This window comes from Equus przewalskii, chromosome 13 (assembly GCF_037783145.1).
Source record: "Equus przewalskii isolate Varuska chromosome 13, EquPr2, whole genome shotgun sequence".
NCBI classification, from domain to species: Eukaryota; Metazoa; Chordata; class Mammalia; order Perissodactyla; family Equidae; genus Equus; species Equus przewalskii.
In genome coordinates this window covers 10,874,088-10,886,822 of record NC_091843.1, presented here as the reverse complement: position 1 = coordinate 10,886,822, position 12,735 = coordinate 10,874,088, and the positions used below count along the sequence as shown (strand labels likewise).

Genomic DNA, 12,735 nt, shown 5'->3' with positions numbered 1-12,735 from the left:
GGCTCAGGGGGGCTCCCGTGACCTCTAATACCCCCGGATATTTATTTTATACCCATAGCAGGGTTCTGTGTGTATTTTAATGTGCCTCTGCTATCTATTGAGATATAGAGTCCTGTAGCAAGGCACATTTATAAAAAATGCCTTTTGGTGTTCCAGTAGCTTTCATTTTTAAGCCATTCCCTTCTTTCTCATTCTGCTCACACAACTTCTTTTCTCTTTTCAACTACCTCCCTCCAGCAGAGAGGCACAGACAGCCCTCTCCTGTTTGCGGAGAGGCCATTACAGACACACCAGCGAAGATGACAGACCAGCAGGAGATGCTGATCTGCCTCTCATCCTCCTTTTCCTCCCCTCATCCCAGCATTGATTTTTGCATTTCTGCCCATAGGCAGGAGCTTCCTGTCCTTCCTCAAGCCCTCCCCCAGCCCCCAGCCCTCAGGCCCATCACTGTGGGCATGGCCAGCACCAAGCCTGATGCATCTTTATAGTGCTTGTCAATGGCACCCTCTGAAGGGCACGTCGCAGCTTTGGTCCAGCTTCTTGGAATCTTGAGCGGTGAGCCCACCTTTGCCACCTCCCCATGAATGCAAAGCCTGGAGCCTGTTTGTCTACCACCCACAGCTGCTGAGCTGTGTCATCTATGCATGGGGCCATGGGAGACAGCTTGCCAGCAGTCTCCATGGAGAAGGGCAGAGGTCACAGGAGAAGCCACTGAGAGACATGCCAACGTATCAAAAGATGCTCAAGGTTGACAGGGATCACTTTCCTTTCTCAAAGTGGAAGAAAAAAGTAAAATCTTTATAGTAGGAGCTAGATCAAGGGGGAGGGAGAGGCAGAATGGGAGGGTGAGAATGACATTTGTGTCAACTGTTTATTTTGGTGATTGTCTGCAAGTTGCAGGCAACATGGCTGAGCAAAGCTGTCATGGAAACACGATTTCGTCGCAGACGACAAGTTGGCATAAAGACAATGTAGGTGGAAAAGAGGTATGGGAAACAAAACTACCTGTCAGGCAGGCGGAGGGAGGAAGAAAATCTACCCTCACATACTTTCCCGTAATTAAATGTCAGATGTACACAATGCAGTAAAATAATTAGCATGGCATAATTACTGTTCAGATGGAGTCCCGTGTCTATGCCAAACAAATTGCTGTACTAGAGCGCAAGCTGTTAAAACAACTTGAGTTACTTAATTTTTACATGTAGCAGCCTGTTTTATCATTTCTGAAGATGAAAATGTTTCATTAATAATGCAGTCTTTCTAAGTGTGCAAAGCTCTGGGCCACTGCAAAGGCAGATCCGTTGGCGCCTCTCTAGAGATGCTGCAGACAAAATCAACTGATCTCCCTCTCTCCACGCTTGTCTCTCCAACCTTCTCTCCACATGGTAGCCAAGGGGATATTTTAAAGCCATAAATCAGATCATGTCACGTACCTGCTTTTAAGATAGTTCACTGGCTCCCACTGACCTTGGAATAAAGTCCAAAGGCCAAAAGGAGTGGGCTTCTCTGTCTCTCTGCACCCACCCAGGGCCTCTCTCCCCGTCTCTGTGCTGGAGCCACACTGGCTTTCTTTCAGTTCAGGTTCAATTCTTCTTTGACCCAAAGTCTTCATACTTGCCACTCCCTTTGCTCAAAGCACTCCTCCTCCAGCCCTCATCTCCCGTCCTCCCCCTCCCCCGCCCCTCCGTAGCTGCCTGATTCTCTTGACTTTAATTTTGCATCCTCAGGGAGACCTTTCCTGACCACCCTATAAAAAGCAGGCCCTGGCCTTCCCTGCTCCCAGTCGGGCTCTCCTACAGCTCTCCGCTCGCTTCCCCATTGCACTGAGAACATTTTGTACTATAATTTTATATGTCAGTTTCTGTCTTTATTTCTTTAATGTCTACCTCCCCCGCGAGACTTTAAGCATCTGGAGGGTTGAGATCACACTGGTTTTAGTCAGCCCTATATATCCACTGCCTAAGGCAGTTTCTGGCATAGAGTAGCTGCTCAATAAATATATGTGGCTTATGCGCTCCCCTGGGTAAGTCATCTCCTTCACTGTGCATGTGCCTTCTCCTCCACACAATGAGCGTGGACTAGATCAGTGTTCCTTCAACCTGTGGGTGGTTATCTACTTTTGGGTTCATGAGACCAAATGAGTGGTTGTCAAGACTAATATTTTCAAAACATGAAACAGCATAGAAACTACCAGCAGCACAGAAACAATACTTCCCCTCAGCACCAGTGATACTGGAAGGCTAAGTATTGCTTCATGACGCTCTTCTTTCAGTGTTTATATAGTTACCTGCGCTTGTTTACTGGGTCATGATGTAACGTATCCCTATCTCTTTCTGCCAGGGGGAAGACAAAAAGCGTCAGAAAGTTTTAAAAAACACTGGAACCTGGATAAGGACTGGACTAAGCAACCCCCAGGATCTCTAAGCAGGCTCCCAGCCTTGGCCTTCTTGGATTCCTCTCCCCTCTCCCCTTTCACCACGGGGTGTGCTGGCAAGGTCTTTCTCAATGGGACAGAAGCTCTCTTTGCCCCCTGGAGACTGAGAGGGGACTTGAAGCACCGGCCTCGGCCCAGGGGAAAGCATGTCCTGTTTCCACCTCCTGAACCGCATACTCTCCTGTGTCCCAAACAGGGAAAGACAATCACTTCCTTCTCAGCCCCACTCCCTCCCAAGACAGTCTCCTCCACATGAAGAAATGGCTCAGAATGCCAGACAGGGAGAAGTAGAAACAGCTGACTGTCAACTTTCCTGTCACGTGGGGAGGAGCTAGGCTGGACATCACGGTCAGAACCCAGCTCCCAGGACACAGGGGGAGCCCTTCCACAGAGCAGTCCCCAAAAGTGGCAGACGTGTCCCTGGTTAGCACTGATTAGGAAAATTGAGAAAAAACAGCATGAAATATGAGATGAAAACCACAGTGGTGAACCGAAAGACTCCTAAATGAGAGGGAGGCAGCAGGCATCGCCTTTTGCAGGGGCTTCCTACTCTTCCCAACATCTCCTTGCCTCCCTCCCCCACCCCTGAGCCCTGCCTGCCCCTGCCAGCAAAGCAGAGCTGTCCCTCCACTCCAGCTAGAGTCAGGGAGTCACAGCCAGAACTTTGCTCTAACCCATCCTATGCCCTGGATGATCACATGGCCACCTTCACTCCTGAGATGGCAGGAAATGGCAGTCCAATCGTGGGTCAGACTGGACCATGTGTCAACAACGCTATGGGAGGAATTGCTCATTTGACCATCCTGGAGGTCAAACTCGGTGACACTCGGCCCCTCCTTTCAACTCCTAAAAACAAGCCTAACCCCCGTGTCTGGGCCTGGGCTCAGCTTTCCCATCTGGAAAACGGGCCAGGGTATTTTTCTGGCTAGAAGGAGGTGATATGTGCACGCATGTTTGTGTGCATACACATGTATATATATATGTATATGCACACATGGATATACGTGTGTACATATACACACATATCTACTTGTTTATATACATATATTATATAGATTATACACATATATATGAGAGTTGAGCCATTACAGCCTAAGACTCAATCCCGGGGAGCAGAACCCACTTTCACTTTTAGGCCTCTGCACCTCAGATCCTAACCACCCATTTGTCTCTTACCCAGAAAGCCTCACCAAAGGACATAATTATTCATGAGTCTCATGGCTTCTGGCTTCCTGATAGCTTCTCTTGTCAGGTCTGCAGAAGATTTCCCGGATTCAGACGAGCGGCCCTTTCAAATGGGATCAGGGGACTTTTTCACCTCTCCCAGCCCTATGGATGGGTTAGAAACTTAACAGAACAACATTTACTCACTAAATTAATTCAAACGTACATCCTCCCTCTCTTTCTCTCTGTGTGTGTGTCTCTCTCTCTCACACACACACACACACACACAACAGCCTACTTCAAAGTGGGAGGCAGGAGAAGGGTATCTATTTCTGGCGAGCTCCCCGAGGAGGCCTCAGGGGGCTGGTAACTTACTCCCCTCCCCTTCTCCTATGCATCCAAGCCTCACCCCTCATTAGCCCACCCTGGATCTCAGACCACCCTCTCTGCTCAGCTCCTGGCCAGGATACCCTCCTGCCAGGGGCTTTTCCTGGCATGCTCCCCCTCACCCACGTCCCCTAAATAGCCCCTAGCTGAGGTGGCTCTGACTTCAGGAGCTCTAGGGGAACGACAGCTCTGATTACCTTTAAACGGTCTCACCTGGCACCACACAGCACCACAAATAAAGACCCTCACATCCTTACCTTGCTCCCATCCAGAAGGCTAGACTGACCAACTGTCCCAATTCGCCCAGGACTGAGGGGTTTCCCAGGATGTGGGACTTTCAGTGCCCAAACTGGGAAAGTCTTGGGCAAAGCAAGATGAATTGGTCACACTATGGAAGCCTGAAGTCTGTTATTGCCCTTTGGGCTCCTCTCATGACCTTTAACCTTATTTCCAGCCTCCTGAGTCCAGGTCTCACCTATGTCTGGGTTAACTGGTTCTTAGCTGGCCCTCGACTGGGACACATGAGTTAACAGGGGAGGCAATGTAAGTCATGTAAGACTAAAGGCTCTGGAGATAGATGCCTGGGTTTGACTCCCAGCTGCACACAGCTGTGGGCCGATTACATAAACACTCCAGGCCTCAGTTTCCTCATCTGGACAATGGGCCTATTAATTGTACATACAGTAGTAGATGCTGTTGGTGCCCCACCCGGTTTCCCCTTACTGTCCCCTAACCGCCCTGAGGTTTGGCTGCTAATAGCTCAAATCTGCCCTTGGCATACTTTTTTCTTTAATTCTTGAGATATAATTGACATATTGGGTAAGTTTAAGGTGTCCAATGTGTTGATTTGACGTATTCATATACTGCAATATGATTACCAAGAAAAGTAGTATACAAAAGCTGCCCTTGGAATATGGGCGTTGCTCTCTCAGAAATGCATGGGAAGTCACATCCCACCCTCTCCTGGGAGGTGTGACCTACAGCCAATGAGTGATTAACACAAGACAACAGGAGCCCAGCCCCCTCGCCTCCAGTGAGAACAGATCTGTGGTGCCATTCACACGCCAGCACCCCCTTGATCAGGCTGGGATCAGGCTGAGGCTAGACTTCCTGCAGCCCCATCTTTGCTTGGCTTCCTCCCTCTCTTATCCTGCTTCCCTCACCTCCTTAAGGTTCTCTCCTTAAACACTTTTTCAACAAGTCTCTTGCCCCAGAATCCCCTGCTCAGGCTCTGCTCCTAGGGAGCAGGAGCTAAGACACGTGCCTTACAGAGCTGTTGAGAAGGTTGAATGAGACTGTGTACGTAAAATGCTTGCTTCAGAGCTTGGCACATAGTGAGCTCCCACATTGTGGCTGCTCCGTCCTGACTCCTGTGACTTAGTCTTGTTCCCATGGGACTGCAGGTCTCGCCCTCCCCACCTCCCTCCCTGTGGCACCACATGTGCCATCCAACGTCCTCAGGCATGACCCACTTGCACAGGCATGCCCAGGGGACCCCTGCTGTACGCAATCCCTGACTTGCAAATCAAGAGAGTGTTTCAGAATGGAAATGGCCATAAGCGACACTGTTCTGATGGGGATCATTCTAATTTTTAAAGTAACCATTGGAAAGTTTCAGTAGCATTATCAGTAACAGGTTTCTCAGGACCACGGCAGTTGAGATCTGCTGCCTACATCTAGCCCCCAGGGTCCCAGCCCTTCCTGGAGGGAAGACCTGCTCCAGGCCCACGCCCTCTCTTAATCCACTTTCCAAAGAGATCACAGACAGAAAGTTCCTCCTCTCATTGTTCACTGGCAAGCCCTCTCAAGTCTAGGGACAAGTTTTCTCCCCATGTAATGTCTTCTCCCTGGGTGCCACTGCCCAGGGCTGTGAGGGCACCAGCCTCTGATGCAGGACACTTTGATTCAAACCACCAAGTTGCAGGGAGTCTTTCCTGCATACCCAGCACTGTGCTGTTAGAAGAGAGACAGAACTACAGAAGAAATCGAGGGTTCAGTCTTTATCATGGAGAAACTGAAGGCCCGCAAAAGGATCCAAGATCACCAGACAGATATCAAAAGAGAAAAACCATGATTAACAAGATCCAAGCTTTACTGAGCACTTACATGCACGAGATGTTTTGCCAAGTGCTTTGCATGCACGACGCTATGAAATCCTTACAGCTCTTCTATCATCCTCCTCCTCACTTCCCAGGGGGACAGCTGAGACTGAGAGGCCAGGGAGCTTGCCCGGGCTGTTCGATGCATCCCAGGCAGCCTGATTCTGGGCCCAGGCCTTCAGCTACTAAGCTCTACTCCTCCTAGCACTAGCCTGACCCCCAAGGGCTTCCAGCTGAGTGGTCAAAACAAATGTGAGTGTAAGGAACAGAATTCTAGCAGAAGTGGAGTGAGTGAAATATGCAGGGAACTAGTGAGTGATGGGGACAACATGAGGCACTGACAGCATCAGACAGTGCCAAGTTGTGAGACTGAAGTGCTCATGGGAAAAGTAGGGGCTCCTTTCCATGCCTCTTGTCAGCAGCTAGTAACCCCCTCCATCCCTGCCAAAACAATGAAGAATGCTACAGGGAAAGGCAATCTATCTGCCGGTGTCCCGGGGACCTGCTCCATGCCAAATACCCTCCCAAGCAAATATTGATACATTAACCGCAGCTCAAACACTGAGTGCCAGCGAATACGCCTCAGCAGGGAGGGGGCGGCTGGCCCGCTGCCACCTCCCCACAGCCCTCGTCAGAGCCAGAAATGGGGTCTCCTGCCTGGTGGAAGAATCTGCAGGGCTCTTGAACTGGGCTGGCTGGGGAGCAAGAGTCCAGGGGATGCTAAGAAGCCCCTGATGATGGGCAGTGCCACAGGCAGGCTGGGGATGGAGCCAAAGTCTGTCCAGAAAGAGCTCCAGGAACCGCCATCACCTCCTCGTGCAGCCTTCAGGGATGTGCAAACTAGGCCAGGCGTGGGGACCTGGGGAACTGGATCCCAAGAGATGTGATAATGATGCCCACGTCTACATGGAGACCCAGCAATGAGTTCCACCCAGTTACAATGACAGAGCTCTTATTTATTTTTATATACAGATAGTAATAAAAACCAGAAACCTGTTTAACCTTTTTCCCTTGTCATTGCTTCTATCACTAAAGGCAAGACTGGAACTTCATTTCTTAAAGTGAAGATATTTAATTAATTAGATCAGAAAATGTCAGAGCTGAAAGCGACACAAGACACACTTCATCCAAACTCTTATTTTAATGACGGGGAGACCGAGACCCAGGGAGTGAGCTAATCTGCCCAAGGTCCCAGATAGTAAAGCCAAGCCCAGAACAGGACCCAGGCTTCCTGTCTCATGTAGCATTAAGTCCTGCATATAACCCCCGGCCCTCACCACCACTCCCACCCTCAAATATCACTGCCATGTTCCATTGGTGGCCATTGTGTTTTCTCAGATTTGAGTGAGTACAGGAAGGGTGGGGCGGGTGGGTGGAGAGATGAAGGGAGAGCGGTGGCAGGTGGGTGGGACACGAGTGGGCCTCTAGTCTTATGTGAAGGAAGCTGGGCATGCCCAGGTGGTACTTTGGTAAGAATGTCAGACTTGCAGGAACAATCCTAAGAGCCCACTGGAAGTTGCTGCCTGGAGCGTTGTGTCAAGAATGATTCTGAAGCATCTCCCAGGTTCTTTAAGATAGTGTTGTAGGATCTACACGGAATGCCAAGTAAGTAATAGCAGCTTAATAAATATATTCATTGGAAGGAAGGATGCGGGCAGGATATCCCTGGCATCTCCCAGAGTTTTATTGCTTTGAAAAACTCCACCTTCACTCTTGGCTTCTTTTCCCCTTGGCAAGGCTGCCATCCCAAGACCCCTAAGAACCGTTCCGTCCGCTAGGGGCCAAAGCTCACTTAGAAACTCCCGAAGCACCAGCAGGTCTTGGGTAAGAAATTCAGAGCCCCTTCACTTCACCAAGACCCTGGAGTTTGCCCTCCTTCCTTCCAAGAGCAAACCTTCACACAGAGGCTCAGCTCCAGCTGAGGCTGTAGCAACCACGAAGGCCAGAAGGAAGGGAAGGCGGGCAAGGAGGAGGGGCACTCGGGAGAGCAATGTGGGGCAGTTCTTCCAGGGTTCAGGGAAGATGCTGGTTAAAAGAGGGAAAGACCATTTCTGAGGGATGGTACCAGTTGGAAGAAACATGTAGGTCAAAGGTCAGTCCAACCATGCTCCTACCTCACTCAAAAAATCTGTGTTTCCCCACTGCCTTCTTTTTTTTTCTTTTTTGAGGAAGTTCAGCCCTGAGCTAACATCTGCTGCCAATCCTCCTCTTTTTGCTGAGGAAGAGTGGCCCTGAGCTAACATCCATGCTGATCTTCCTCCACTTTATATGTGGGATGCCTGCCACAGCATGGCTTGCCAAGCAGTGCCATGTCCGCACCTGGGATCTGAATCAGCGAACCCCAGGCCGCTGAAGCAGAACGTGCAAACTCAACCACTGTGCCACCAGGTGGGCCCCACCACTGCCTTCTAAATCAGGTATTAAACCCTTCGGATCTGGCCACGACCCTCCAGCAGGGCTGCATCTTTGCATCTAACCTCCTTTGAGTCATCTTCATGCCCCCTGCAACTGGATCCTCTTGCAACATCCTAAATAACCCCAACTTTTTCCCTTCACCATGAATTTTACTCATGTTTTTCCTTCCTTTTTGCTTTTGTATTGGTCAGAATCTGACCCGTCCTTCAAGACTCAGCTCAACGCTCCCTGCTCCAAGAAGACTTTGCTATTCCCTTGAGTTGCAATCTCTCTCTCCTTCTCTCACATACACACACATTCAGATAAAAGCAGACCTGGGTCTATCGCAATTCCATCCCCCAAATCACAGAACTGTACGCAAAGACACGCTGCCTGCAATACCATCAAATAAACAAACAAAACCAAAAGAAACTAAAAAAAAAAACAACCCTGCTACAAAGCTGATTTTAGTATCTCAAATTCCTCCACGCCAACTCTCCCTCCTTTGGAAAAGATTTTGTCCAGGCTGCAGAGACCTTAAAGAAATTTTTTTAAATAAAGTCATGTCATAAGTGTACATAATTCCATGGTGGGTGCCCATCCATCGCGCAGTCACTGTGAATATAAGCTAAAACTTAACCAGTTTACTTTATTTATACTCTGCATGGAGCCTTTTCTTTTAATAAAACAGAATCCGTTAAGGATTATAAACAAACAGTGTTTTATGAACTAAAACTGCAGTGCACTAGTCACTCAAGGGCAAAAACTGGGCTCTGGGAGGCCCAGGCAGCTATAAATAAAGATAAGGCCCTGCCAGGCATGGGCTTGGGCAGAGTAATTGCTGACTCCATAATCAGCTCTCCCCTCCTCCTTCAGGCCCACAAATCACTTGGGTGTTGGGTCACTGCCCACTGGATTCAACCCAGAGACAAAGAAATGTCAAAGCAGTTCATTAGCTCTGAGACTGAGTGTGAACTGGGACTTATGCAACGTCTAGGTCCTAAGTCAAACCACCGTGCACTAATCCTTGAAGCCCACATGACTGGATGAGTCGGGTCAAGAGCACCAGCAAGTTGAGCCTGTTACACTCTGGACATGGCCCCTAATCAAGGGGTGTCTGCTAAACCGCCCCATCTTCTGTGGGAGACCCCACTCCCACCCCCCAACACTCACCTCTCAAGCCAACCACGTGGTGGGGACTGCCAATCAGCTCAGATCTCAGGGACATAGTATTCAGTCCACATGATGGGTGTATATGCCAAGCAGAGCCAATGAGACTCCACATTGGGGGTTGTTCAAATTGGAGCTGGAATAGAACACCCCTTTCCAGGCTGGTTACTGGATGGAAAAGCATGTCTTTGGAGCTGCCAGAGACCACCTTGCTTACTATGTGAAGAAAGCCCACCTGCAGTGAAAAGGCTCTGTTTAATACCATAATGATGGATGCACGTCATTGTGCATTTGTCCAAACTCACAGAATGTGCCACCACCAAGCATGAGCTCTAATGTAAAGTGTGGACTTTGGGTGATGATGTGTCAGTGTAGGTTCATCAGGTGTAAGAAATGTCCCACTCTGGCGAGGAATGTCGATCATGAGGGAGGCTGTGTGTGGGCCAGGGGGTATATGGGAAATCTCTGCACCTTCCTCTCAATTTTGCTGTAAACCTAAAACTGCTCCAAAAACATAAAGTCTTTAAAAAAAAAAAAGAAAGAAAAAGAAAGCCCATTCGCCCTCGGGTGAATGAAGCTGAGCTGAAGAGAGGAAAATGGGATGAGTCCTAACAGCCAGTAAGTCCTCATCTTTGTGTAAGTAGTGTCTCTGCCTCCTTCTCCTAAAGAGTCCTTATTAGCACTATTTTTAGTAACTATAATATCATTTACTGAGCACCTGCTAGGTGTCAGACATTGTACGAAGCCATTCAGTACTAATAATGTTGTCATTGTTACTATTTACTGAGGGTTTACAGTTGGCTAAGGGCTGTCCATGGACCGTCTTATCCCATCCAAACACCAACAGTGAAGTGGATGCTCTCACCTTCAGTCTGTGGATGTCGAAACTGAGACTCGCAGAGGTCAAGTACCTTTGTCAAGGTTACGTGGCTAGTGATTAGTCCAGTCAGGATATAAACTCAACCTGACACCAAAGCCCGTGCCTTAACCCCCACACTATCTTGCTGCAGCATGATTTCAATTTTGTTTCCATAAACAATACGTATGCCTGTGTGTGTTGTGTGTTTGAGGGGGCGGCGCTCACAACAGGCAGGCCCACATGGACACATGGTGAAAAAAAAAATGGGGAGATAATACAGAAACGTCAAAGCAGAAGGGCCTATATGTCACATGCCAGGGCTAAGTAGTGTCATTAAGTTGAGGATGTAATTCCAGCCTTGTCTCTCCACCATGAAGGAAGGGCCTCTGCCTGGTGGGATCCCCACAAACACTGCTGCACAGATAACACAGCCGCAAAGCTCTTGGCTCGCTGTGTCCTCACAATTTCTCTATGGTGCAGCCAAGAGAGAGTGATACCATTTTCATTTCATGGATGGGAAAACTGAGGTCCATTAAGCTACCCAGCTTCACCCCATTTTGTTGTGACACCCACGCCTTTTACCTCTGCACTCTAGTCCTATACTGACTTGTATTTTCTGTTCTTTGAAGGTGTCACGCTCACTCCTGTCTCAGAGCCCTTGTACCTGCTCTTCTCTGGGATCAGAACACTCCCTCCCTCCCACACTGACCTGGCTAACTGATCCTTCTGATCTCAGCTCAAAAGTTCCTATCTTGGGGCCGGCCCCATGGCCTAGTGGTTAAGTTCGGCATGCTCTGCATTGGTGCCCCAGGTTCAGATCCCAGACAAGGACCTATACCACTCGTCAGCAGCCACGTTGTGACAGGATCCAAACATAAAATAGAGGAAGACTGGCACAGATGTTAGCTCAGGGTGAATCTTCCTCAACTAAAAAAAAAAAAAAAAAAAAGTACCTTTCTTGGGTCATCTTCCCTGACCACTGTGATGCCCCCATTTTATGCTCCTGTAGCCCCATTTGCCTTCATGGCATGTTTTGCTACTACTAATGATATATTTGGGTTATTATTTCATTAATACCCAGCTCACCCAGTGGACTATAAACCTCTGGAGGCATGGAACATGCTTGCTGTGCTCACCATTTCATCCAAGAGTCTAGCACAGCGTCTAGAATGCTCTCAGCAAACGTTTGACGAATGATGAGTAAACAAATGAATGTGCATCCAGGGTGACACTGGAATAAAAGTGCCTCCATCACGGAATCCTAAGGAAAGTCTTGTTTCTTTGGGAAGCCATGCCCACCACCCAAGGCCCTGAGTCCCTGAGCTTGACCCAGGCCTTCTGGTCGACCTCTATGGCAGAAGAAGCTCCACTGGCCAAGACCTCAAGATCAAAGACCTATAAGATGCCAAACCTTGTAACCTGGGCAGAAAAAGATGGGCTTGTCCCACACCTGGACCCTGTAACAGCAGAGGCAGTTGTAAACCGAAGAAAGAAAAGCCAAGAAGGAAAACGTCACATGCCTGGGACACGAGCTCCCTCGCTCCCTCCTTCTTTAACCTGCCAGGGAGCACCTTTTATATCCAGCTGATTATGTTTAACCACGGGCTTTTTGTCCTCGCCTTATAATTACTGCCTTTTTAAACCCAGCCGCAAAATTAATTGCCCCTTAATGAAGCAGGGTAGCAATTAAGGGCAGCCAACCTTGTGAGGAAGGAGAAACACACATTTGTTTGAGGTGTATCGTCAGGAGCCCGACTTTGGAGGCATCGTCATTATGGCGGTAATTATTTTCCAAGGCTGCGTGACACCTCCTTAGACCTGCCAGGCTCTGGAGAAAACCATTGTTCCTTCAGAGTTAATTAGAGTCCAATTTGAAGCTTCCTGTCTCCTGGACTGGAGAGGAAATACAATTTATTAGTGCTCGATGCCCACTAGGTCCGCTGAGGACACGGGGCCTTCCCAAGAAAGCCACAGCACCACACATCAGCTTCTCCCCTACCAACACTGCTCCTCGGGTACCAACATGCAGATGCTGGAGCAGCCCAGAGCTGCAGGCAGAGCCCACAGACCTGCATGTGATGAGGCTCTCCACGTGGAAGGAAGCACACCTATGTTTTCAGCCTTGTAGCAAGGCAGCCGCAGGGAGTTCTTCCTAGGCAAGCGGTCAGGCCACATTCGTTGGGCACCCTGTCACCCTTTAGCAGAGCTAACGACCTGAGATAGCTGAG

General features: G+C 49.0%; 1 protein-coding gene across 1 annotated transcript in view; it reads right to left on the bottom strand.

The window, feature by feature from the left end:
• Positions 1-12,735, bottom strand: part of SLIT3 (slit guidance ligand 3) — a 587,735-nt gene that overhangs the window by 430,945 nt on the left and 144,055 nt on the right. The gene's annotated exons all lie outside the window — the stretch shown is intronic.